Genomic DNA, 25,128 nt, shown 5'->3' with positions numbered 1-25,128 from the left:
TCAGACATGTTTGAAGTGCAAAGACAGACTAATAAGTTATAAACTGCCTTGTGCTTTGGAAGTAGAAATGATATATTAAAATCCTTCCTTCTGATTTCCTTTGGTCTTTGATGTCTACCTTCTCCATCCTTTCTTGAAAACACTATGCTTGTCTAAAGTTGTCCTGAGTCCATTCCAGTTACAGAGAGAGAGAAACCTAAAAGCTTTACCTCTACTCAGAGAATCCTAAGGATTCTCTGGATGGGAGTTCATCCAAGCACTTCCAAACACATATATCAATCTACAGAGAATAGACCACTTAATTTCTAGATGGATAAAAATAAAGCTAAAATGAAAACTTGAGAGGACTAAGCATCTTCTCTCTTACTTTTGTTGTTATATTTCCCAAATACTGAATGACCAATAAATATTTATTTAATAAATGCATACACTGTGCTAATACCTTGGGATACCTGACCTTCAAGAGGTAGAATTCTAAAGGACTAGGGCGGAGAGTAGACAAACAACTATGTACAAATGATACATAAGAGTCATCTCAGAGCAAAGGCAAAGACATCAAAGGGACCTGGAAATGCTTCCTGCAGAAGGTGGGATTTGGGTTGAGACATGGGGTTCAGCCAATGAAAATACAAGGGGTCTAATATCTTCTGTGGGAAACAGTAAGAAGGCCAGTCATTGTACCACAGAGTATATGGAGGGGAGTAAGGTGTAATAAGATTTACAAAGGCAGGAAAGGATGAAGTTAGGAAGGTCTTTAAAAGCCAAACAGAGGATTTTTCTATTTTATCCTTAAGGAAATGGGGAGCCAGGGCTGTTTACTGAATGGGGAGGAAGGGGCAGACTGCACTTTAGAAAGGTCACTTTTGTAGTTGAATAAAGGATGGACTAGAGGAAGGAGAGACAGGCAGCAAAAAGATTGACCAAAAGCCTATTGCAATAGTTTTGGCAATGAGGGTCTGCACCAGGGTGGGGAAACGACAAAGGAAAGAAAAGTTTTTACAAAGGCACAACTCACTGAACAAAATAGGTTAGAGGGCAAGATAACTTGAGGTACTGGGCAACTGGAGTAGTGGGGTTTGATCAGGGAAGGCTTTATGTAAAAGATGCTGAAGAAGAAGAAGAAGGAAAAGGAAGAGGAGGAAGAGAAGGAGGAACAGGAGGAGGAGGAGGAAGGAGGAAGAAGGAAGAAGAAGGAGAAAGAAGAAGAAAGAGAAAGAAGAAAGAAGAAGAACTGAATATTGAAAGCAGCTAGAGATTCTGACAGGCAAGGGAGCAGGAAGGATTTTGTTCCAGCTAAGGGAGACAGTCATTGCAAAGGCATTGGTGAAAGATGAAGTATCATATGTGATACAATCTAGTGAATAGAGCACTGAACTTGGAGTCAAGAGGATGAGTTTGAAACTTGCCTCAGGTATTTACTAACTTATGTGGTAGTTGATCAGTCACTTTACCTCTCTGTGTTTCACTTTACTCATCTGTAAAATGAGGTTAGACTCTAAAGACTCTTCCAGGTCTAAATCTATGGTCTTTTAATCCAAGTAACATAAAGGAGCCAGATCTGTGGATCCTAGAATAAAGGGGAGTGAAATTGTTTTTCTTGTAATCTAAACTCCAGCTTGCTGTAACATCTACTCATTACATTTAACTGTCTTTCTTGGGGCCATGAAGAAGTTTAAATAAATGTTCCTTCACTAGAGAGTCCTCAAAATGCTTGCAGATAACTTTTATGTCGTCCCTTAGTCTTTTCTTCTCCAGGCTAATCATCTATATTTTTTTTCAAATGATCCTCATTGTGTATGGACTCAAAGATCTTTACCATTTTCTTATGTCCTCTTCAGAATAGTCTAGTTTATTTCAAGATTTAGAACTGAAAGACACTTTAGAAATTACCTAATCTATCATCACCATCCTTTCTAGATTTAAATTCTTTAAGGGAAGGGATTATGTTTTTGCTTTTCTTTATATCAGCAATGTTTAGCATAATGTCCTTTTATGTTGTTGCTGTTGCTGCTGCTGCTGCTGCTATCGCTATTGCTGCTGCTGTTGCTGTAAGTGACTGCATAGAGCACTGGGCTTGGAATCAGGAAAACTCATCTCCCTGAAATCAAATCTGGTCTCAGACTATCTGCATGAACCCTGGCAACTCACTTAACCCCACTGCCTCCCAAAAATAAAACAGGCTTTTCTCTTACCTTCATTTAGAAATGCCTTTACCTCTGAAATTACTTTCTATCTATTCTGTATATACTATGTGTATACATACACACACACACACACACACACACACATACACACACACACATGCAGAGAGAGAATTAACTTCATATTGTTCTCCCCCCAGGGAATTTCATGAAAGCAGGGATTATTCCCACCCTTTTTTTTGTACCCCAGCACTGAGAACATTGTTTGGCATATAGTAGACCTATAATAAATATTGGTTGGCTGAGTGATTGATTATTCTACCTCCATCATCCCACATCACTGTGAAGTAGATTTTCTAATTATTTTTTCTTTAAGACCAAATTTAGGAATTATAATTCCAATTTTTCCAGTTTCTTTGTTTTTGTTTTATAATTTGCAAGTTCCTTGAGGGGAGAAGCAGAGTTTTGCCTCTTTTTGAATCCCCAGCCTTTAGTACAATGTCTAGCATGTAGTAGGAATTTAATAAATATTTATTGATTAATTGAATTATTGACTATTTTTCAAATTTGCATAGTAAATGTATACATTATTTTTCTGGTTCTGCTTACTTCCCTTTGTACTAGTGCATGTCTCTCATGCTTCTCATGCTTCTCTGGTCCATTATGCTTTATAGTAAATAAGCATAGTGATATTTCTTTTATCATTCCCCAATAATCATCTACTTTGTTTCTAGGTTTTTATTGCTACAAAAAAAAAATCTGCCAAACTACAACTTGATCAATAGTAGATTCAATGGAAAACATACTGAATTAATTGTCAAGGTTCAAGTTCAATTCTGTCACCAATCAAACCTTGTAAACTTTCTCAAGTCACTTCAATTTTTGGACCTCAGTTTCCTTAATTGAAAATTGGCTGATCTCTAAGATCATTTCAAAACCTGTCAATCTACTTATGATACAGTGAAAAAATATTGAACTTGGAATAAGAAGTTCTGACTTGTAATTTTGGTTCTATCACCAAGTACTTGTGTGATCCTGAGTAATCACTTAACCTCTCTGAACTTATAGAAAGATATGTTAAACATGGATAGCATCTTCTGCTCTACTGGCTTCCCAGGATCATGAAAAATGAAAGAAAATAATATATATGGAAGTAAACTTTTTAAAAGTGTAAAACACTGTATAAATGTTTAAAATTCCAATAATAATTTTGCTACACTTTGAAAGATATCATTTCTTCTCAGTATTAACAAGGGGAAAATGCATTCTTCAAAAAATAAATTTAATATTGGCAGGTATACTCCCAAGTATTGTATACTATCTAGAACTTTTTTAAATAGGTTATCTCTAACTATCTCTTCTTGCAAGTTTTTGTGGTCTGTAAGAATGTTGATGATTTACGTACATTTATTTTATATACTACTACTTTGCTAAAATTATTGTTTCACATAACTTTTTAGTTAAATCTTTATGATTTCCAAAAGTAACATTAAAACACCCCAATGTTTCCTATTGGCTATTAGAATAAAAAACCATAATATAGGTAAAAACTGAGCCATATGAAATTCCTTCTCTGTCAACAGGTTTAGTTTGTTTGATAGACATACTGTCCTAAAGAGAAATATTCCAGTCCTATGAGCTGCTGAGTTAAATGATTTTTTTAAAGTATGTTTCTCTCTGAAAATAGCTAAGAAATTGCTGCTTTTAAATCAAGCGATCAAATACCAGGTTTGAGGCCTGACATTCATGTGACATCTGTAACATTTTGTAGTGGGCTTAAGTGAAGCTATTTAAGGTATTTACAACAGTTTGTTCTACAGAGAAAATATGGAACAATGTAGTACCCACAATGAGCCTCCTCAAAGCCTGGATTTTATAGCTGCAAAGTTCTCTCCCAAGATATTCTTAACAGAGAAACCAAATTTTAAAAAAAGAAGAAGAAGAGAGAGAAAAGCCAACCAAAACCAAAAGCAAAACTTAGCCAAAGGATCAAGAAGGTATCTATCATAACTATGTGCAGATGAATGGTAAAATTGCAGTCAAATTCATTGTTTCTCAAGCATCTGTACAGTGACAAACCCAATGGTTTCATTTGAGCACACCAGTAGTTTTGTGACACCTTCTCCTCATCCCTCAAATTGGCTGGATCACAAACTAGTCAGCCAGAAGTAGGTCTGGTAACCCAGGCTTTGAAATGACAGCATCTGTGGCAGCATCCTCACTGACATCACCTCTGCTTGTGGGAGGCCTCTCTCTTCTCCCAGCTCCGTTCAGCCAGACACAAACCTGTCCACACTAGGGCTGCTCCAAAAAAACAAAGAACAAATAAGTCTCCCCCACAGGCTGCTTCAAAAATGAGTCTTCAAAAGGAGATAAGCTGGCTTCAAGGGAAGGCTGCTCCCGGGGCTATCTAAATGGGGAGGATGCAGAGATGATAACTTGCAGCCATGGACCACTGGTCCATTAGTCAGGGGTTGGTCAATCAGGCAGCATGCAGAAGGATGGGAGGGAGGGCAATCCCATTCAAATCAATTTGGTTGTTTTAACAGAGCAGAAACTAATGGCCTGAGTGAAAAAGGGGGGGGGGGGTAAATCACTCAATTTGGGAGGGAGGAATCAGTTTGTAAAGAGACAAAAAGCTGATGGCAGGTTCATTTCGGTTAAGTTGCAGCACAAATCAAATTATCATTTTTGGTTTTTGTTTGTTTTTGTTTTATTTTGTTTAGCTGGTTGCAGTGGTATTGATTTGGGATGGGTTTTTGTTTGGTTGGTTTTTTGCATTTAGTGGTCATTGTCCCAAGAAGGAATATGTTCAGAAAGCTAGTTTGACTAGGATGAATTAAGAATTCTACCTGATTATATTATCCTACAAGTAACTATATTTCAAGTACAAATTTGGGGTTCTCTTTTCTCACTTGTAAAAAAAGGAGAGTTGAATTAGATCTCTTCTAGCTCGAAATCTTTGAACCTATGGTCTTACATTCATTAAAATGCATAGTGGTTCTATAGAAGACACACCAATTGTGGAGTCAGAAGGACCTTGTTCCTCACTATCTGTGTGACTTAATGCCTCTGAGCCTTAGTACTTCATCTGTAAAATTAGAGGCTGACTAGACTAAACTAATTGGTCTTGAGGGTCTATTTCTGTTCTAAATCTATGATTCTATGAATGAATTCGACTAAAGACAAATTTCTCACGATATCAGATCTTATCAAATGATCTCAAATCACCAGATCCTTGTCAACTGCCTCTCCAGCGGACAGTATAAGCACAGATATGCACACACACACACACACACACACACAAGCCTGAACACCCTGAACACAGATTTTCAAAGCATGCATGGCCTCCTCTGCCCACCTGACTGAAAAAGAACAATAAAAGTCACACACCAGAATTTAAAATGGCTCCTGAGGTGGCCAGAGCAGAGCAAGCAGGTTTGATCCCTAGATAATAAGAAGCTTGATTTATATTTCCCTACCTTTCCCTTCCCAAACCTTTTTTCACAGATAGACAAAGAAGACCAGCCCAGCTAACCTGTCTGCTCTTCTGGACTTAAGCCAGAGATTTCCCAGTTCCATCTTCTAAAAGAAAAGGGATAGAAGCAGGCCCCCTCATTTGGGGTGGGGGTCAGGGCTTTGTGTGTGAATTTGGAAACAGAGAGAGAGAGTAAGATTATCGATCTGCAGGCAGTTTCCTCCTGCTGTGTTATGTATCAGAGCCTAGAGGGAGCTCTCTCCGTATGCTGGCAGGCCAGAGATGATAATTGCTCCAAGGAAAAACCGAATAGAAAAGACAGAATAGAGAGCTTTGGACCACTTTCCTTACTGTTTTAAGGAAGTGGGCATATCTTCAGGAGAGCTATGGTTACAGATGACTTATTAAAAATAAAATGCATCTGCTTACCCAGGCAGGGGGGTAGTCAAGAATATAGGAGAGGAAAAAAAGATAAGAGAAATAAGCCTGAATACTAAGGGAGGGAAAAGCTCCTCTTCCTCCTACCCACTAGCAAACATTTATTTTTAATTGTCTTTGGATCTGTAGCAACAGGCTAACTCAAAGTGTGTACTCTACAGTTAGCATTAATAGTCACAAGGTAATTCTGTGTATATGTGTGCGTGTGTCTCCCTCTTTCTGTCTTTCTCTCTCTCTTTTCTTTCTCTGTCTCTCTGTGTATCTCTCTCTCTCTCTCTCTCTCTCTCTCTCTCTCTCTCTCTCTCTCTCTCTCTCTCCTTCCTTCATCTTCTCTTTTTTCTCACTCTCTTTTCTTCTTTCTTCTTTTCTCTCTCCTCCCTTTTTTTCCTTATCTCTCTCTGTCTCTGGGTCTCTGTTTCTATGTATCTCTCTGTGTGTCTGTCTCTCTCTCTCTCTCTCTTTCACAGAACAACTAGCTTTTATTTCTGCTACAACTTGTTTCTACAATATAATGACCAGCTTTAAATCTATCCAAGTTACAGATCTTAAAGATAAAGCTGAGTTCAATCATATTACCAAGGTACAGTCATGGAAATCCAGTCTGTTTTATGTACTATTCAGAACAAGAAGTACTTAAAGTTAGGAAAAAACTCCTACCAAGAGAGGCTGGCATATAATATATACTTTATAATTGCATATAATATATGCTTCTATTTCCAATACTGTTCCAAAATGCTCTCTGGAGCTCTGTCCAGATTTATGCAAAACATCTCTGAATGTTCCAAATGAAAAGGAACTTTGTGGCTTATTTTTTTCCCAAGAAACTGTTAAAGCTAGAGAGCTATAAAGAACCTGAAATTTAAAAGCATTTACATTGACATGTAAATACATCTATCTTGATTGCCAGATATTTTAAAACAAAAGCAGGTTTGAGATGAAGAGATGTACAGTTGACAGGTGATTGTTATTTTATCTCTCCCTCTCTCTCTCACACACACACTCACTCACACACATCTGTGTGTGTGTATGTGTATATATATATGACAAATATTTTCTCTTCTAGAAATCAGCTTTTTGGCATATATATGGGGTTGTATATGTGGCCAATTCTATAAAAGATTATCTTGCACACAAAGCAAATGGCCCTGCCCCCATTGTGAAGGCAGCAATTCCCCTGAGATTAGGGTAGAAGGAATTGCTTATGGTCAGCAGAGGCAAGGAGAACAATAGAGACCAAAATGGACAGCAGCAGTAGCAGCAGCCGCTGCTGCCTACTAGGATGGGTGGGTACTGACCAAATGGCCACTGTAAACTATATGGTATTATAAGTATCACCAGGAGTGGTGAGAAGTCTCAAATTAGCAATTGTTAAGATTAGCAAGTGGTCCAAGTTATATGAGTCTTCTAAAAAGTAGGGCAGTGGAGTATAGGAAAGGTGTCATAATGTATTGAAGTTTTTCTTACAAGTTATAATGCCACAGAGCATTTTTCCTATCTACATAAAGAAGAATTTCATATTCACTTAAAAAAAATTGGTAATAAAGATGGAGGCCCAAGATACAAACTATGGGCTGAGAAGAAATTGAAAATCATTGACACTTTAAAATCCTTTTATAGGAGTTGTTTATTATCCTTTACTAACACTGTATAGTAGATTACTGTATGAGAGTGAATTAGTATTTTAATAGATTGTATTATAGCTGAAAACCTATAAAAATTTTTTTTGCCACGTTTAAAGATTGTAGGAGTAACTTTTTTTTTCTATTTTTTATACACCTAAAAGATGTAGTTTAGATGGTGAATAAAATGATTACTTTTCTATCTTGTTTCAAAACTATTCCAACCATCCAATTCTCCTTGATTCTGCAGATAAATGCAGACAAATATAAAATTGGTAAAGGTTTATGTAATTAAGAACAGAATTCTGGACAAGTCTTCGAGCAAGAGAATAACATCCAGGCTGCTATTTGATCCTTTCAGGATTTCTTTTAAAATATCCCTTAATGAATGCAATGGTAAGTGATTTCCTTATAGGTGGATGCCCTCCAGATATCTGATACACAGATATGGCAGGGATAAATGATCTGGATGATTTGTCTAGCTTCCCTTCCCTGCTTCCCAAGCATTCCTCACTCATTAAGTACTTCTCTACGTAGAAATAATTTGAGTGAATGACTTTTATTTCCGCTTTGATACTTCCCATAGAGTACTTACTGCTTATAAGAAGTGAGAGGTAAGGAAGGTGATAAGAACTGGATTTACTCAATTCATTTCCAGTGAATTTGTGGCCAGGTTATCATAACTCAGAAGGGGTGGCAACAGTCTATAGACTTTGACCTATGAGGATATCCAAGATGGATAATTCAAGACAACCTAATCCATATCTCTTTTTGTAAGGAAACTCACTTCAATCTACCCAAAGGGGACATATTTGGGGAAAAGATACAAGAGAGTTTGTTGTCATTATCCAACATGATAGATTAGCATGAAAACTTGATTCAGTTCCTGGGATACATCACAACTCTTTATGGAAAGGAACAAGAGGGAAAATTCTATGTAATAGAAAGCATCTCCAAGTGACTCAAGGACAGTCCAGATTTGATTCTTTGTCTCCTATCACCTAAGAAATATTAGGGTAATCATAAGCCAGATGAAGATACATGAAACTTTTTAAATGGAATCAGGATATGGAAACAATCCAACTGAATAAGTTGGTAAGTGGCATTTATTGTGTCACATGATAAATAGATTTGGAAAGTATGTTTTCTTTTTAAGGACTGAATTATTCAGGCAAATGACTCACCAATAGAATCTCCATCACATTGGACATTTGATTTCAGGTATATTCCATGATGATTGACATTTAGCGTCCCAGACAGATTTCTTTTCATACCTAAATCTGAGGTGAATCTTTGACTAATAAAAATGCTAACTAATAAAGCATCTCAAGTTAATTAGAATTCTGAGGGTGAGTTTTCAAGAGGCTATTGAGAGCCAGGGATCCTCAAACTACAGACTGCGGGCCATATGCGGCAGCTGAGGATGATTATCCCCCTCACCAGGCTATGAAGTTTCTTTATTTAAAGGCCCACAAAACAAAGTTTTTGTTTTTACTATAGTCCAGTCTTCCAATAGTCTGAGGGACAGTGAACTGGCCCCCTATTTAAAAAGTTTAAGGACTCCTGGTAGGCTAACTGAAAGAAGATTCCAGTCAGCCTTTCTTTTTTGCCTCTTGGACCTCCATCTTTATTACAATTTTTCCTTTAAGTGAATATATAATTCTTCTTTATGTAGGGAAGAACTCACATCAGACTCATGTTCCATAAATGCTTATTCAACCATATGGGAACATTTGATTACTATAGTGATTATGTGGGTAAAAAACTTTGCAAATCTTAGTGCTATGAAAAGTAAGCTATTATTATTCATCTTTATCATTATAATTCTTCTTATTTTATATTTAATGGACTTGAAATATAAATGGTCCTGAAACAGGTCACTATCCTACACTTATACCATTAATATTAATTTTACTATTGTCTCCTTATCCATGGACATAGAAAACAACTTAATTTTTGTCAGACAATATGGCCAGTCCTAATCATTTGGCTATAATAAAACACAAAGTGTGTCCTAACTTTTCCAAATTGCCTCTCTAGTTGGTCTGAATCCACTGAATACCTCACTAACTTTCCATGTTAATTCTTCATTATATTATGAATTCAGTCTCTGATTTCATCCCTGAATAATCTTAATCATCTCATTAAAGAAAGTAACATAGTCAAGACAATTTGGTAGCTAATGATACACAAAGACCAGATTATTTCCTGAAATCATGGTTAAAGAGACATATTTTTTTTTGTTTTCCTGTGATTTTTTTCTACTAAACTGTAGTAATATTTAGTGCCAGTCAAATATGATCAAATTGTAGTTTTTCATGGATTTAAAAATGTATTTAGTGTCAGGACAATTGGAGAAATTTCAAATTCCTTCAGGAAATTGATTTATTTATAACACTAGGATAAATTTTCTTTTTAAACATTAATATATTCATTTTTTTTCATCATTGCTACTTCCTATTGTACAAATGTACTCATATGTGCGTCCACACACACACACACACACACACACAAACCCTCATTGAACTTGCTCTGTTGTAACAGAAGTTTCTCCAAACTGATTGAGTCATATCACATCTACTAGAACATGCAGCACTTTGCACTTAATGTCCCATCTCTCTACCAAGAAAAGGTACGCACACCTAATTCTCTATTCTCTACAACCAAGATTCTTCATTGCAAGTAATTTAAGTCAAATTGCCATTTAGCATTGTTTTCATTTGTGTCTTTGAAATAACTATGTACAAGATATTTTTTCTTTCAGTTCTCCTTTTTAAATGCTATATCACTTTATACAAATCTTCCCTTATTACTCTGAATTAATAGCATCCATTTTCAAACAAAGCCAATATGTAAATGCCTAAAAGATAATAACATAAAGTTCTATAGGATTTTGTGATTACAAAATAGTAATCTCTGCCCTGTCTTTTTCTTTCACAGATAAGGAAACAAAGGTTCAGGCAGTCATTTGCAAAAACTAGAAGATCTTCTGTCTTAAAGTTAATTGTTGTTCTCTAAATTAGCCCTTATTCACAATATTAACACCTATGCAGCCTATCTCAGCATATCTTTTTAAGTGCATTGATGTTTGTTAGGGTTTATCTTTATATATTTCATACTTGTGTATTTGAGCTCTTGAGGCATAAATGTGCATTTATATTTACTTAACCACCAGGGATCACTCCAGGCCACTTAACTGATACTATTTAAGAGTGAGAATGAGTTACTAACAATCCCATGTTTGTCCTGCTGTTTATGTACTCAACTAAACATACTCAAGAATACTTGGGAAAATATCAAGCTCTCTACAATTCTCAGAGATTTAGCTAGTTTGATTCCATTTTAAAGTTGATACCATTCTTTTTTTAATCTAGGGATGTGGTCCACATGGATTTTACCCTTGCTTCAGCCCCCAACTATTGGGAAAACTCCTCTTTCTTCCCTATGCTGTTGCACATTACCATGGGTAATAAAGTTTTTTACACCAGTATGACTCAGTTGCATACAGTTCTTTCCCCATAATCACAAATGCAAAAAAAAAAAGTGTACATACACACAAATATGTGTACACACACATATATATACATACACATGTTCTTTTTTTTTTCTCTTTATTTCCTTTCCTTTTCTTTTCTTCTTTCTCTACCCTCTGTCCATATAGGGTATCAGACCTCTATCTATGTGTTCTTTGCCCAAAGGAATACAAATTTTGATCTCTAAAACTTCCCAAGATATCTTGGGGTTTATGAGCTAGAACTATGCCTTAAATCCAAACCACTCATGGTCTCATTGATTGACTAACAATAGGTCCCAGACCAAGCTTCACTTGGTCATTGTTTGGGTCCTGATTGTCTCAGAGTGAATATAAATAGTAACTTTCTGTTTTGACCAAAAATCCTGAAGGTCTTCCCCTCCCAAAATACTTTTTTTGACTTGATAAAAGAGGACATTGTCCTACCTCATTTTTTACCTAGCCTTAATCACTGATTAGACATTGCCTTATTCAGACAGATCTAAGAAAGACCTTAACTTCAAAAGGCCAAGACCTCTCAGGGCATCTCTACTTAAACTGGTCTATATCATGCCAGTGGATCCATATATCTCTGGAGGAGAAAGTGAGACAAGTCTTTGCCCAGCCTCCCTCACTTAAATCCAATTCATTTGCATGTCATCGCATCCCCTCCTGACGTCATGGTCCTCTTTGAGAATGAAGGGCAAACATATACATATACATATAACTATGCATACATCCACACATATATATGTGTCTATACACCCAAAGTATGGATTTGATTATCTGTGACTTTTCCGTAAGAGAGAACTAAGGCAAGCTCCACAGAGCAACTCAATTCAGGTATTTTGACTCAGACTTCTCCATCAGCTATTCTTCCAGTGCTGTTTCACTCACAGTCCTTTAGACAATCACCCAGTCAGTGAGAAAACAGTTCTCTAAAGCACTGTTGTTTTACTTTACTCACCATTTGGTTTTTGGTAGGGACTTCTGATTCTCCTTTCCAAGTGATTCCTGAAATGGATGGTTCATCAGCTGGATTATATTTCATAAGCACTAGTGGAGCAGGCAATTTGGGCAAAGGGCAGACCCCAGTGTGATAGGGATACCTCCTGCAAATTCATGCCCCGAATATCCTTTCTTCTCACCTCTTCCTCTCAGAATCCTGAGATGGCAGATAGCTCTTGTCCTAAGCTTTGAAGAAAATCAGAAAATCAGAAAATTCTAAGAAAAAGGGGTAAGAAGGAAGATAATATATGCATGCATACATACCTAGCTGGGGATATGTAGTTTCCCGCCAAGAAAATATAGACTCCCTAAGAGCAGGGATTGTTTCATTTTTTTTTTTTTTTAACTTTATATCCTACCACCTAGGACATTGATACAAAGCAGGCCTTTAATAATTCTTGAAAATACTTGTATTGGGACAGCTAGATAGTGTGATGAATAGAGCACTAGCCCTAGAGTCAGGAGGACTTGAGTTCAAATATGGCCTCAGACATTTAACATTTCGTAGTTGTGTGACATTGGACAAGTTACTTAATCTAATTGCCTGTGTGTGTGTGTATGTGTGTATGTATGTATGTATGTATCATATATATGTATTCTGTGTATATATCTATGTATATATGTATTTATGTGTGTATGCATGTATATATGTGATATTTGTATATCATATACACACTTGTATCGTATATTCTCTATCAATCTACCTTCCCCTAATCCTCAGCTCTTCTGTTCTATCTTCTCAAGCAGTTAAGAGTTGGATTGTCCCTTCCTCTTTCTTCCCTACCTACCCCTTCCTCTTGTAATCTTTATAATAATTTATATTGGTAAATAGTGTTTAGTCTGTTAATTCAAGTTCAGTGACTATTTACATGTGTTAGAACCTATTTCTCCGCGGTATTTATACCATGCTAAAGGCCTATCCTCCGGTTTTGGGGTTTGACGGAAGCGATAAAATTTAGTAAGGGGGGTAGGGGGGTTTAGTGGTAAAAAACCTTTGAATAAATTATTATAAATTATACCATCCCAAAATGTTCCTGCTCCATTAGGAAGAGTGTTAAACAAAGAAAAAGGAAGAATGCTGCATATACACATCATTTTGATTAACATTATATATTTGTCTTGTCTGAGATGAGAATAAATGTTAGCATATTATTCAGAGAATTAGAGTATTGTTCATTACCTGATTAAAGAGGAGTGTCTTCTTTAGCTAGATAACCTAAATTGGCAATGTAAATCAGAATAACTATGGGAAGACAATCCTGTTGCCTGTTGCTTTTGTTGTTGTGATGGTGGTTGTGATGATTATGGTAATTGTTTTTCAATATAGACAGATATTGATAAAGAATGGTGAACCAATATATTGTGTATTTTTTCCCAAAAAACAATTACATCTACTCTGTGAAATATAGATTCTACACATAGAAAATGCCCTATACTTTCTTTCTGTGTACTTTATTTTCAGTAGCATGAATGCAAGTTTGTATCACTTAAAGAAATAAAAAATAGTCATAGTGTTATGCCACAGTTCTCTTTAACTGTCCTGACTCAGTTTCCCTGTCTCAGTTTCCTTAACTGTTCTGTCTCAATCTCTTATAAATTAGCAAGATAAGAGAGTAGATTCCTGACTGTTTTGTGTCCTCAAGGATTTACAATATTCCTTTAGAATATTCCAAGATTAACCCACGATATCTTTACTTCTTTGTCTCTGGATTTTTTAGAGTTTTATGGCTTCCCCTCCCTGATAAAAACTTTCCCTTCCTTTCTTTTCTTTGTCTCCAAAAAGGTATTTAAGAAGTTGGGGTTCCTCCATTCATTACTGCAGAATGGCGTCTGGCAGCTGTATGCTGGACGCTGGATTCTTTGGGTCCTCCAACCCTGGGACCAATATGGATTCCTTGGTCCCAGTATACTTATCTCTGTCTGACTGGATAATCTGAGACGAGAGTGCTGTCCAGTCAATCTTACTCTCCCATTAATAAAAATATTAAAACTCTCTAATCTCTCTCCTGCCTCCGTTTCTCCGGCATTATAATAGTAGTTTCAAATCTTGGTTTGGCCAATTATTACTTGTGTGATCTTGGAGAAGACACAGCCTCCATTTCCTCAACTGTAAAATAAAAGTGTTTGACAAATGACCTTTAAAGTTCCTTACAGCAAGAGGGATGTATCCCAATCATCTTATTCTATCCAATTACCACCACTTTTGTTCAAACCTCTAGTCTAGACTGATAGTAGACTGCTAATTAACCTCCCTATTTCCAGTTTCTCTCCTCCAATTTATAATCTATGTAACCACCAAATTGATATTGCTAAAGCATAGATTTGGTCAGATCATTTCCCTGCTCAAGAAGCATCAATACCTCCCTACTTCCTTTAAGATAAAAGTTTTCTTTGTTTACCATATAAAATTCTTTTCAATTTATCTCTAGCCCACCATTCCAGGCACATTGCACATTACCTTTATTCATTCTCTCTATGTTCCTGTAAAACTAGAGTATTTGCTGTTCTATACCCAATATTTCATCTCTCATCCCTGTGCCTTTGTACAGGCTATACATCATGCCCCGAATATCCTTTCTTCTCACCTCTTCCTCTCAGAATCCTGATTTCCCTCAAGCTTTAGCACAAGTGTCATACAGTCTCAGGTGGGAGATAGCTCTTGTCCTAAGCTTTGAAGAAAATCAGAAAATCAGAAAATTCTAAGAAAAAGGGGTAAGAAGGAAGATAATATATGCATGCATACATACCTAGCTGGGGATATGTAGTTTCCCACCAAGAAAATATAGGCTCCCTAAGAGCAGGGACTGTTTCATTTTTTTTTTTAACTTTATATCCTAGCACCCAAGACACTGATAAAAAAGCAGGCCTTTACTAAACGCTTATTGAAAGAAAAATGAATGAACCCTAAGTCCTCTTTCACATTTGAGTCTTATAATTCTAATCATTCTTCCTCAAAGTGGACATTATTTGGTTTTTGGCTTTCAGTTTCAAAATATAAAGATGTATGAGTTTTATATACATACACTTACACATATGAAGGCTAATATTCAGAGCATGAAAAGGGGAAAGCAAATTTTGAAACCTTGTTCTCCTATTTTACAGAATTATCATGGTAAATTTAAGAACAATCTTTTGCCTTATTATTAGTATAATGAAATATAAATGGTGGCTAAGCTCTGTTGTAAAATGACAGTATTATTAAATTCAACTAATTTGTGGAAATTCTAAGATATTCAGGCACTAAAAATAGTTCATAAAACTTTGCTTTAAATGAATGACTTGAATAGACAAAGATAAATACAAATACAATAGTAATTTATGAATCTCCTTTATTTTCTTTTTTTCTTGTTATATATATTATTAGCTTGCAATGATTGACTCTGTCTCTGTAACTATTCTATGTATCTGTGTGTCACTTTCAGAAACATATTTCCTCTTCCCCTTTCTCCTCTTTCCTTCCACCTTTCTTCTTTCCCTCTCTCTTTCTACAACTATCAATAGATATTAGAGTACATATGATAAAGATAATGCAGAATGTTGGATGGGGTGTAGGAAAACAGGGACACTGATGCATTGTGGTGGAATTGTGAACACATCTAGCCATTCTGGAGAATAATTTGAATCTATGCTCAAAAAGTTATCAAACTGTGCATACCCTTTGACCCAGCAGTGTTTCTACTGGGCTTATACCCCAAAGAGATACTAAAGAAGGGAAAGGGACCTGTATGTGGCAAAATGTTTGTGGCAGCCCTGTTTGTAGTGGCTAGAAGCTAGAAAATGAATGGATGCCCATCAATTGGAGAATGGTTGAGTAAATTGTGGTATATGAATGTTATGGAATATTATTGTTCTGTAAGGAATGACCAGCAGGATGAATACAGAGAGGACTGGTGAGACTTACATGAATTGATGCTAAGTGAAATGAGCAGAACCAGGAAATCATTATATACCTCAACAACGATACTGTTTGAGGATGTATTCTGATGGAAGTAGATCTCTTCGATAAAGAGAGCTAATTCAATTTCAATTGATCAAGGATGGACAGAAGCAGCTACACCCAAAGAAAGAACACTGGGAAATGAATATAAACTGCTTGTATTTTTTTTTTCTTCCTGGGTTATTTTTATCTTCTGAATCCAATTCTCCCTCTGCAACAAGAAAACTGTTTGGTTCTGCACACATATATTGTATCTAGGATATACTGTAACCTATTTAACATGTAAAGGACTGCTTGCCATCTGGAGGAGGGGGTGGAGAGAGGGAGGGGAAAAATCGGAACAGAAGTGAGTGCAAGGGATAATGCTGTAAAAAATTTATCCTGGCATGGGTTCTGTCAATAAAAAGTTATTTAAAAAAAAAAAAAAGAAAGAAAAGTCACAGATATCTAGCCTATGCTATTGTTATTTTAATATACTTTATTTTATTCTTTTTATTTCTGTGGTTATAATTATATATAGTTAAATCATGCTTAAGTAATCAGCTTCACTATGCCATGCTGATGTTCTTGAACAGAAATCTGGACAATTAATTAAGCAACTACATGAATAATGATTTAGATAAAAGAAAGATTATATGCAAAAAAGTTGGAGAGTGATTATAGCATTTAAATATTGAGAAGAGAAACTGAAGTGTTTGCAAAGTGAGTGAAGATACTGCAGAACTAAAATCCACAGGCATTGATAGCTTATTAGGTTAAGGGGGTGAATTAGTGAAAGAATCGAAGATAACTTCCAAGTGTTGAGACTAGGGGCATGGTGGAGTCAACAATGGTAATAAAAAAGTAGGAGAAGTCGATTTGGGGATGAGTACAGTTTTAAACATGTTGATTTAAGGAAAGTAAAAAGGGAACCAGGTAGAGGTATATGTCATACAGTTAGAAATATAAATTAGAGCTTAATAGAAATAATAGAAATGTACATAAAAATCTGGATGACTTCTGCTTAGTTAATAATTAAAGCTTGTCACCATTGGTGCCAACAGGATAATGATAACACACAGAAGAAAACAAAACTATTCAAGGCTTATTTTGCTTCTGTTTTCTCTGTCAAGGAAAATGGTCTTCAGACTAAAACAGACAAATCCAACAACAAAAAGGTTGATAAGAAGTTGAACTCCAGGAGAGGTAAAAACGGAATAAGAGAGCACTTAGCTGGCCTTGATGAGACCTAGCTGAGTTACATTATAGGGGCACCAAAAGAATTGGCTGATGTGATTTCTGAGCCACTATCAATGAGTTCTGAAATATCAAGGAGAAAGGGAAAATTGCCCAAGTATTGAAAAGGGGAAAAAGCTATCTCAAATTCAATATTAAATTTTTTTTAAAGAGTGGAATTTACAAAGTATAAGGCAATGAGTTTGATTTCTATTTCTGATAGTATTATTGAAAGTACTGAACAGATGATGAATAAACATAAAGAGAAATAACCATGAAGACCATTTTAGCAGGAATAGGTTCTGCCAAACTAACTTTATTTCCTTTATAGAATTTAACAACTAAACTTGTAAATTAGAATATTATTATGGAAAAGGGTTTACCAGATTTCACTTATTTATTTTCATTTTTACATATTTTACTTATATTCTTTGTCATATATCACATTCATTTCCCAATATATTAAAGAAAAATGAAAGAAAAAGCCATTCAGAAGTAGCTGAGTCACTAAATAACACATCAATTAAGTCTGACATTAGTTGTAGTGTTTCATACCCATGGTCTCCCACCTCTGCAAAGAAGGTAAGGAGTTGCATTCTCATATCTCTTTTTTGGATTTAATTGACTTAAGTATTAGTTAATCATTTGGCAGTCTCTTGTACTTTCTTATGGAAAATATGAGAAGATATGGGCTACATGACAATACTCTCAAGTATATTCAGATGTGGTTGAATTACTGAATCCAAAGAATTGTCATTCATAGTCTGATATGAACTTGAAGTCTGTAGGAGAGGGCCTCAGTAATCTAACCTTGGCCCTTTACCTTCCTCAATGAATTGGTTGAAGGCATAGATGGCATGTCATCATATTTTCAGTTGGCACAAAGTTAGAAGGAAGACACACTTCATTTAAAACTGAACAAAACAATGCTCAGGTACTTAAAATATTGGAGCAAATTTTTAGATTGGAATTTTAATAAAACCTAAGACGTTTTGGTTTCAAAATAGCAATTTTAGAACTCATCATATACTCCTTCAAATCCAGCTTTCCTCCAAACTTCCACATCTCTGTTGATAACGTCCCTAGCCTTCCTAATCATCCAGATTCACAACCTTACAAGTCACCTTTAAGTCTTTTCTTTTCTTTAACTTTTATATTTAATCAGTTGCCAAGTCCTGTGGATCATATTTCTTTTACAATTCTTAGATCTTTCCCTTTCTCTCTTTTAACACAACTTCTACCCTAGTTCACATCTTTTTACTTCTTGCCTGGGCTATCGCTAGTTTTCAAATTTATCTTCCTATTACTCAAAAATCTACAATGGCTTCCTAGTATCTCTGGGAAAAAATATAAATCAGGAGCAAGATATGTGAGTGGCAAAGGAAGTATATTTAGGCTTGATGTAAAGCATAAGTGGAACTTCCTAACAATCAGAGCTATCCAAAAAGTGGAATGAGATGTTTTCTAAGGTGGTGGGTTTCCCTACTGTCTGTCTTCAAGCAAAGACTAACTGGTGGGTTGTCCAGTATGTTGTAGTGATCATTCTTTTTCAGATGAGGTTAGATTAGACAGCCACTGAGGTAGCTTTAATTCTATGTTAATAGATCCTAAAACTCCTTAATTTGGCATTTAAAGCTGTTAATATTTTGAATGAATTAAATAACCGATCAATAAGTATTAATTAAGCATCTTGTATGTGCCAGGCACTGTGCCAAGCACTGAGGACACAAGTATAAAGTATAAAATGATCTCCATTGATAAAAGTATTTATTGTTAGCTCCCACTTACCTTTTCAACTTTATTCCACATTGTTCCCTTTTCTGTCCATTCATTTTTTACCTGTTACCTAATACCCACATAGGATGTTACATCTTTTGCCTTGGTCCCTTTTCACAAGTGTCTTCCCTCATGGTAGGAATATACTTCCTCCTTACCTCCACTTTGTAGACTCCCTAAAAATATCCTGTGCAGATGCCACCTTCTAAAAAGATGTTATTCAGTTCCCCAAGGTATTATCACTGTTTCTTAAAATTACCTTGTATAAATTATTGTATATTATACTTATTTAATTGCATACTTTTGTGTATTTTTGTAGTAAAATACAAATTGTTTTAGAATAGAACTCATTCTGTTTTATCTTTGTTATCTCAGTTGGTACGATGCCTTGCACATGGTAAATATTTAATAAATGTTTTCTGGATTAGATAGAGGAAGCAACTCAGCTTCCCTGGACCTCAGTTTCTTTATCTGTAAAGTGAGAGGATTGGACGAGAAGCTTAAGGTCTCCTCAACTTCTATGAACTGAGCAAGAAAAAGCATAAATGACCTAGAAGATAACTGGTCACCTATTGATTGGGAAAGGCTAGCCTGTAATTAAAAATGCAATTAAAAATGACCAAGTGGATAATCCACATGTGGATAATTGAGAGTATGTCTGTATAAGATGTGGGCATTTTCTAAAGGTCTTATAACACAAAATGTCATAAAAGACTTGTCCCAATACACCAGGAACCATTAAAATCAATAGGGTTTTGCAAGCTATGCATATGATAGATAGTATGAAATGTAATTAGTATTGGAAATTGCTATAAACAAGCCCAAGCTGCTCTTTGCAATGAAAGGACTTCAATGTTTTACAAGAGGGGAGGGAAGGTTTTTTTGTTGTTGTTGTTTGGTTGGTTTGGGTTTGTTTTTTGTTTGTTTGTTTTTTTTTGAACAACTAAGCAAATGATGTCTGAAGGGCTAAATAATCGGCTGCATACTTCAAGCAATATGAAATAAAAGCTACTTTCCCACTTGGGGAAATGCAAAAATACATTTGGAATTTTCAAATGAAAATATACATATCTTTTATAGCACTTTCTACAGACTTGTTAAATGAAATGTGAAGGGGGAGGAGAGGAAGCCCTTGAGTAGAAAATTTGTATTCCAAGTCTGGCCTGATGTGAATAAAATATCTGAGTCAGACATCCCTCACACCAAGGTTTTATCATGGAAATGCCCCCAAAAGCTTTCGATATCAGAGCTGTGCTAAGGGACATCATGATTTAGGTTAGCTGTACCAGATATAGATATACAGAGCAATGCACACAAACATACATGCACAGGGTCAAAAATATGCTTGGTTGGAAAAAAAAAAATACATACTTTTTCTTTCTTTTTAACCTTATCTGTGCATTCTTGGGTCACCCAGGCATTGTGCTGACTCCGGGTAAAAACAGCCCTTTGATGGAGGATACATGCTGAAAGGGAGAATTCTGAATTATGTTCTCTAAATTATCCCATGCTTGGAGAGCAAGTATTGATTTTAAAAATGACTGAGCCAGACCTCGGCCTGCAGTCCCCCCTCCCCTCGCTGCTCCCCAACGCACAACAAACAGCACTCGGGTGTTGCAGCCAGCGCCAGCGTGAGGCCCCTTGTGTGGGGCTGGCATTGTTTCAAAAAATCAGAAAGTCATCAATCAGCCAAATCGTAATCGGAATAAGTACATGGTAGCCAAAGACACATTTTATCTGGTTACATGCTCCAATTCAGTTAGCTACTCGATGAATTAGAACACGATGGGGCCGATTAACAAGGGCACCCTGGGAACCATGAACTGTTAAGGTGTTTATTTTGCTGCCTCCAATAAAAGAATGAAGCCAAGTTTATCTGCATAGTTAAGTGTTTAGTACACGTCAGCAATAAATAATCGAGTGCTTCCTGTGCTTGGGCACTTTTATGGAACCAGGTTGAGAACACAGGATTCAGTCTATAATTGTTTCCCACACTTTGTAAACAATTTGGAGGGGGCTGATGAAGGGGTACACATGTGCTTTCCCCAGAACCATTAATCATCATTTTTTATGATGAAACACAGAGACTAAAATTATTAGTAATCATTCTCAGAAATCATCATTCAGTTTTATATAAACTACAATGAGAGTAGTGGAAGATTCAATAACTAATCCATGAGTCAAGTAAAATACAAGCTTAGTGTTTACTTTCAGACTTCTGTAGAGTGACACCATGTGGAACAGAAATGCAAAGTAATAATGATGATGGTAATGATTATATTGATGATCATAATAATAATATCATTTACATAGTGCCTTGAGTGTACAAAGAGATATACACATATTATTTCATTTGATTCATATAAATAAATTTTTGAAGTAAGGATTCTTATTATCTTTATTCTTCAGATGTGCAAACTGAGGCTGAGTGAGAATAAGTGACTTGTTTAAAGACAAAGGCATGTGTGATAAAGAATTCAAATTCATGTCTTGCTGACACTGTTCATTGTACCACTTAATTGGCTAAACTCAAGATACTCTTTTAATAAGAGGAGTAATAGCTAACTTTTTTTTTAAGTTCTTTAAAATTTGCAAAGCAATTTACAATTATCTCATTCGATCCTCACAATATTCCTAGAAGGTAAATACTATTATTATTGCCATTTTACAGATGAGGAAAATGAGGCAGACAGTGGTTAAATGATTTGCCCAAGGTTACCCAACCAGTGTCTGAGGCTAGATTTAAACTCAGCTCTTTTGATTCCAGGCCCAGAACTCTATTGACCATACCACCTAGCTGCCATTTCTCTAAAGAAGAAATGTTACCATCGATTTGTATTTATTCTTCTTCTTGAATTAGCTATATGACAAGGAGAACACATAAAATGTAAGCTTCTTAAGAGCAAGGCTTATTTTGGTTTTGTCTCTACCTTTTCTAGCACAGAGGTAAAAAATCAGTGTGAATTGATTTGAAAGTGTAATTCTAAATCATCACCTTTTTAAAAAATATATTTTTATTGATACATGTTGTTTTTATATCACCTACATTTCCCCCATATCTCTTCTTCTTTCCCTTCCCAGAAATATGATAACAGATTTTTTTTTTTTAGAGGAAAAAGGCAGGGGAGGAGGGAAGTCAGTAAAACCAATCAACATGTCAAAAAATCTAACATTATATACAATGTTCTACAGTTATGCACATTTTTCTCTATAAAGCTATGAGAGGTGTTTTCTCAGATATCTTGACCTAATTTTTGATCAAAATTCAGTCAATAGGATCATAGATTTGAAAAAGGCAGCATAGCCTAATAGATAAAGCAATAGGGTTAGAGCCAGGAACACACAGATTCAAATCCTACCTCAAATATCTTATTGATTAGAAGAAAGAGTCTAAATCTGTGGTCCTACTTTTAAGAGCTAGCTTCAGAGGTCATTTGATTTACAAATGAGAAAACTAGGGCACAGAAAAATACAATGAGTTGTCTAAAGTCATACAGCTAGCAAGAATATGAGGTTGGATTTGAATTCAGAGCTTCTTATTTTAAATTCAACAATTTTTACTGTACCATATGACTATTTAAATTAGCATCTTAATTTTCAGGCTCAGCTCCTTTTTGCTGATGGTTAAAACACTAAAATAACTCAAATAAACATCTAGATAATAGTTCAAAATAAATACAGCTAGAAACATTTCCTTTCCAAATTAAAAAAAATTATCTATATCTACAAATATAAAATTAAATCTTATGGAAGTATATGAGATAAGACAGCTCATCACCATTTTACAGATGAGGAAAATGAGGTAGACAGTGGTTAAATGATTTGCCAGTACTCATTTTCTAATTTTATGAAAAAGCTGGTTTCATATTAATATTAAAATTTTGCAGACCATGTATAACACTGCCATCAGAAAAGAAGTAAAATTCTCTAGGTTACTGATGCCATTACATTAAAATGGTGCATGTTTTCTATGCTGATTTTAAAAAATAGTTCATTTTCTGAGTTCCTATTTTAATTTTGAGGCTGAAAGAAATAATTAGAATTCTTTTCTTGAAGCTCTCCTATTTATTTATTTCCTTGGCCTTTCAAAGGGGACAAGGTTGAGTGATGGCAATGATTTAATTACTATTTCATCTCAGAAAAGGGTAACTTCTCTGGGTCAAGGTTGAAACTGAGTTACTGTATGAAAAGAAACCTAATCTACCTGTAAATCATTTGACTCTATAGGAACTGTTATGTCAAGCTTAGGTCTACACAGAATCAAAGTAAAGGCTAGCACTGACCCTTCTCCTGTGAATTTGGACAGTGTAGATAGATAACTGCCAATAAGAATCATTCATTACCCCTTGCTTCAGGTCAAAGCAGAATGGGTTAAGAATTGAATTTTCTGGGTAGCTAACTGCAGGTTTGTAGATCTTGTTTCAGAATATTCTGTCTTCAAATTATGATTTGGAAATAAAACTGAATTTGGAATCTGTGGATAGTGAACTGAACCAAGACTTAGGTAGTCCTGGATTCATACCTAATTCAGACACTGACTAATCATGTGATCAAAGGAAAATCATTTAACTCTTTAAACCTGTTTTCTCATCTGTCAAATGTATGTCCATAGAATCTACTTTTCAGGGTAGATGTTAGAGTACAGAGAAAAGATGTGAAATCATTTCTTGAAGCATTATGTAAGTAAATATTTTTGTAATTTTTACATTTTATTGGGAGATACATTCCCTATGCAACAGAGTCAAAATGTTGCATTTTCCCTGTGGTAAAATGAAGGCTTCTCCCTAGAAAGGCACATAGTTCTTTTCAGGCTCTTCAGCCTCGGGAAGATTGGCTCATCTATTTCATGTGCTTATCATTTTGATAAGTCATTTATAGCAAAGCATTCTCAGGTCAACAGAATTGGTTGTTGGTTGGTTGTTGTCCTTTTTTCTCATAAAGAACCAAAATAACAAAGTCATGGGTTTGATCTCCATACAGGCCAAAATCAGCAGAAATAAGTGAAACAAAAACCACATTGTGTTTTTTTTCAGTCCTTTTTGCAAAATCTGATTAAATTGACCATGTTCTCTTGAATAATTTCAACTTTCTAGGTTTCCAAGACATTGTTCCCTCTTTGTTACCTTCTTATCAATTTAGTGAAATTTTCCCAATTTTCTTTGCTGAATCAGCATCCACACCTCATTCCCAACTGTAAGTGTACCCCCACAGTTCTGTACTGGGCTCTCTTCTTTTTCCATTTTTCTGGTTTTTATCAGCTCTCAAGGGAACTATCTCTCTACATATGACTCCATAATACAAATATCCAGCCTTAATCTCTCTCCTGAGTTTCATTCTCATATCCTTCCCAAAACCCAGTTTCACAACTTCAGAATTATTCTCAAGTTCTTACTCTACTTCACTCTACTTGCTCAATCAGTTGTCAGGCTTATCAGTTCTACCTCCATAATATTTTGCATATTCATCTCCTCACCAGTTATTTGGCTACCATCTTAATATAGTCCTTCATTACTTTTTAACTGTAATATTGCAACAACCTCATAATTTATTTCCCTACCAATTCTCTAACTGGTCTTTCTCTATTCCAGTCCTTCACATACCTACCAAAGGTATATCACGAAAGTACTGGTGTGACCATGTCATTTCCCCTACTCAACAAGCTCAAAGGTTTTTTATTGCCTCCAAAATAAAATACAAATTCCTTTTTTGCATTTAACATTCTTCACAATCAGACTCCCACCTATCTTTCCATACTTATTACAACTTGTCAAACTCTTTGATGCATTGTAGACAAAATGACATGCTTGATCTTGTTTGATCTTGCTTAGGTACAGACAACATGCCTAGAATGTCATTTCTTCTTACTTCTACTTTTTTTTAGAATCCCCGATCTTCTATTAAACTTCTATCCAAGTTTCACCTCCAATATGGGGGCTGCTAAGTGGCTTAGTAGATAGAATATCAGGCTTAGAATCAGAAAGACTCATTTTCCTGTGTTCAAATCT

This window comes from Antechinus flavipes, chromosome 2, assembly GCF_016432865.1.
Source record: "Antechinus flavipes isolate AdamAnt ecotype Samford, QLD, Australia chromosome 2, AdamAnt_v2, whole genome shotgun sequence".
Lineage (NCBI taxonomy): Eukaryota > Metazoa > Chordata > Mammalia > Dasyuromorphia > Dasyuridae > Antechinus > Antechinus flavipes.
This window is presented reverse-complemented; position numbering follows the sequence as displayed.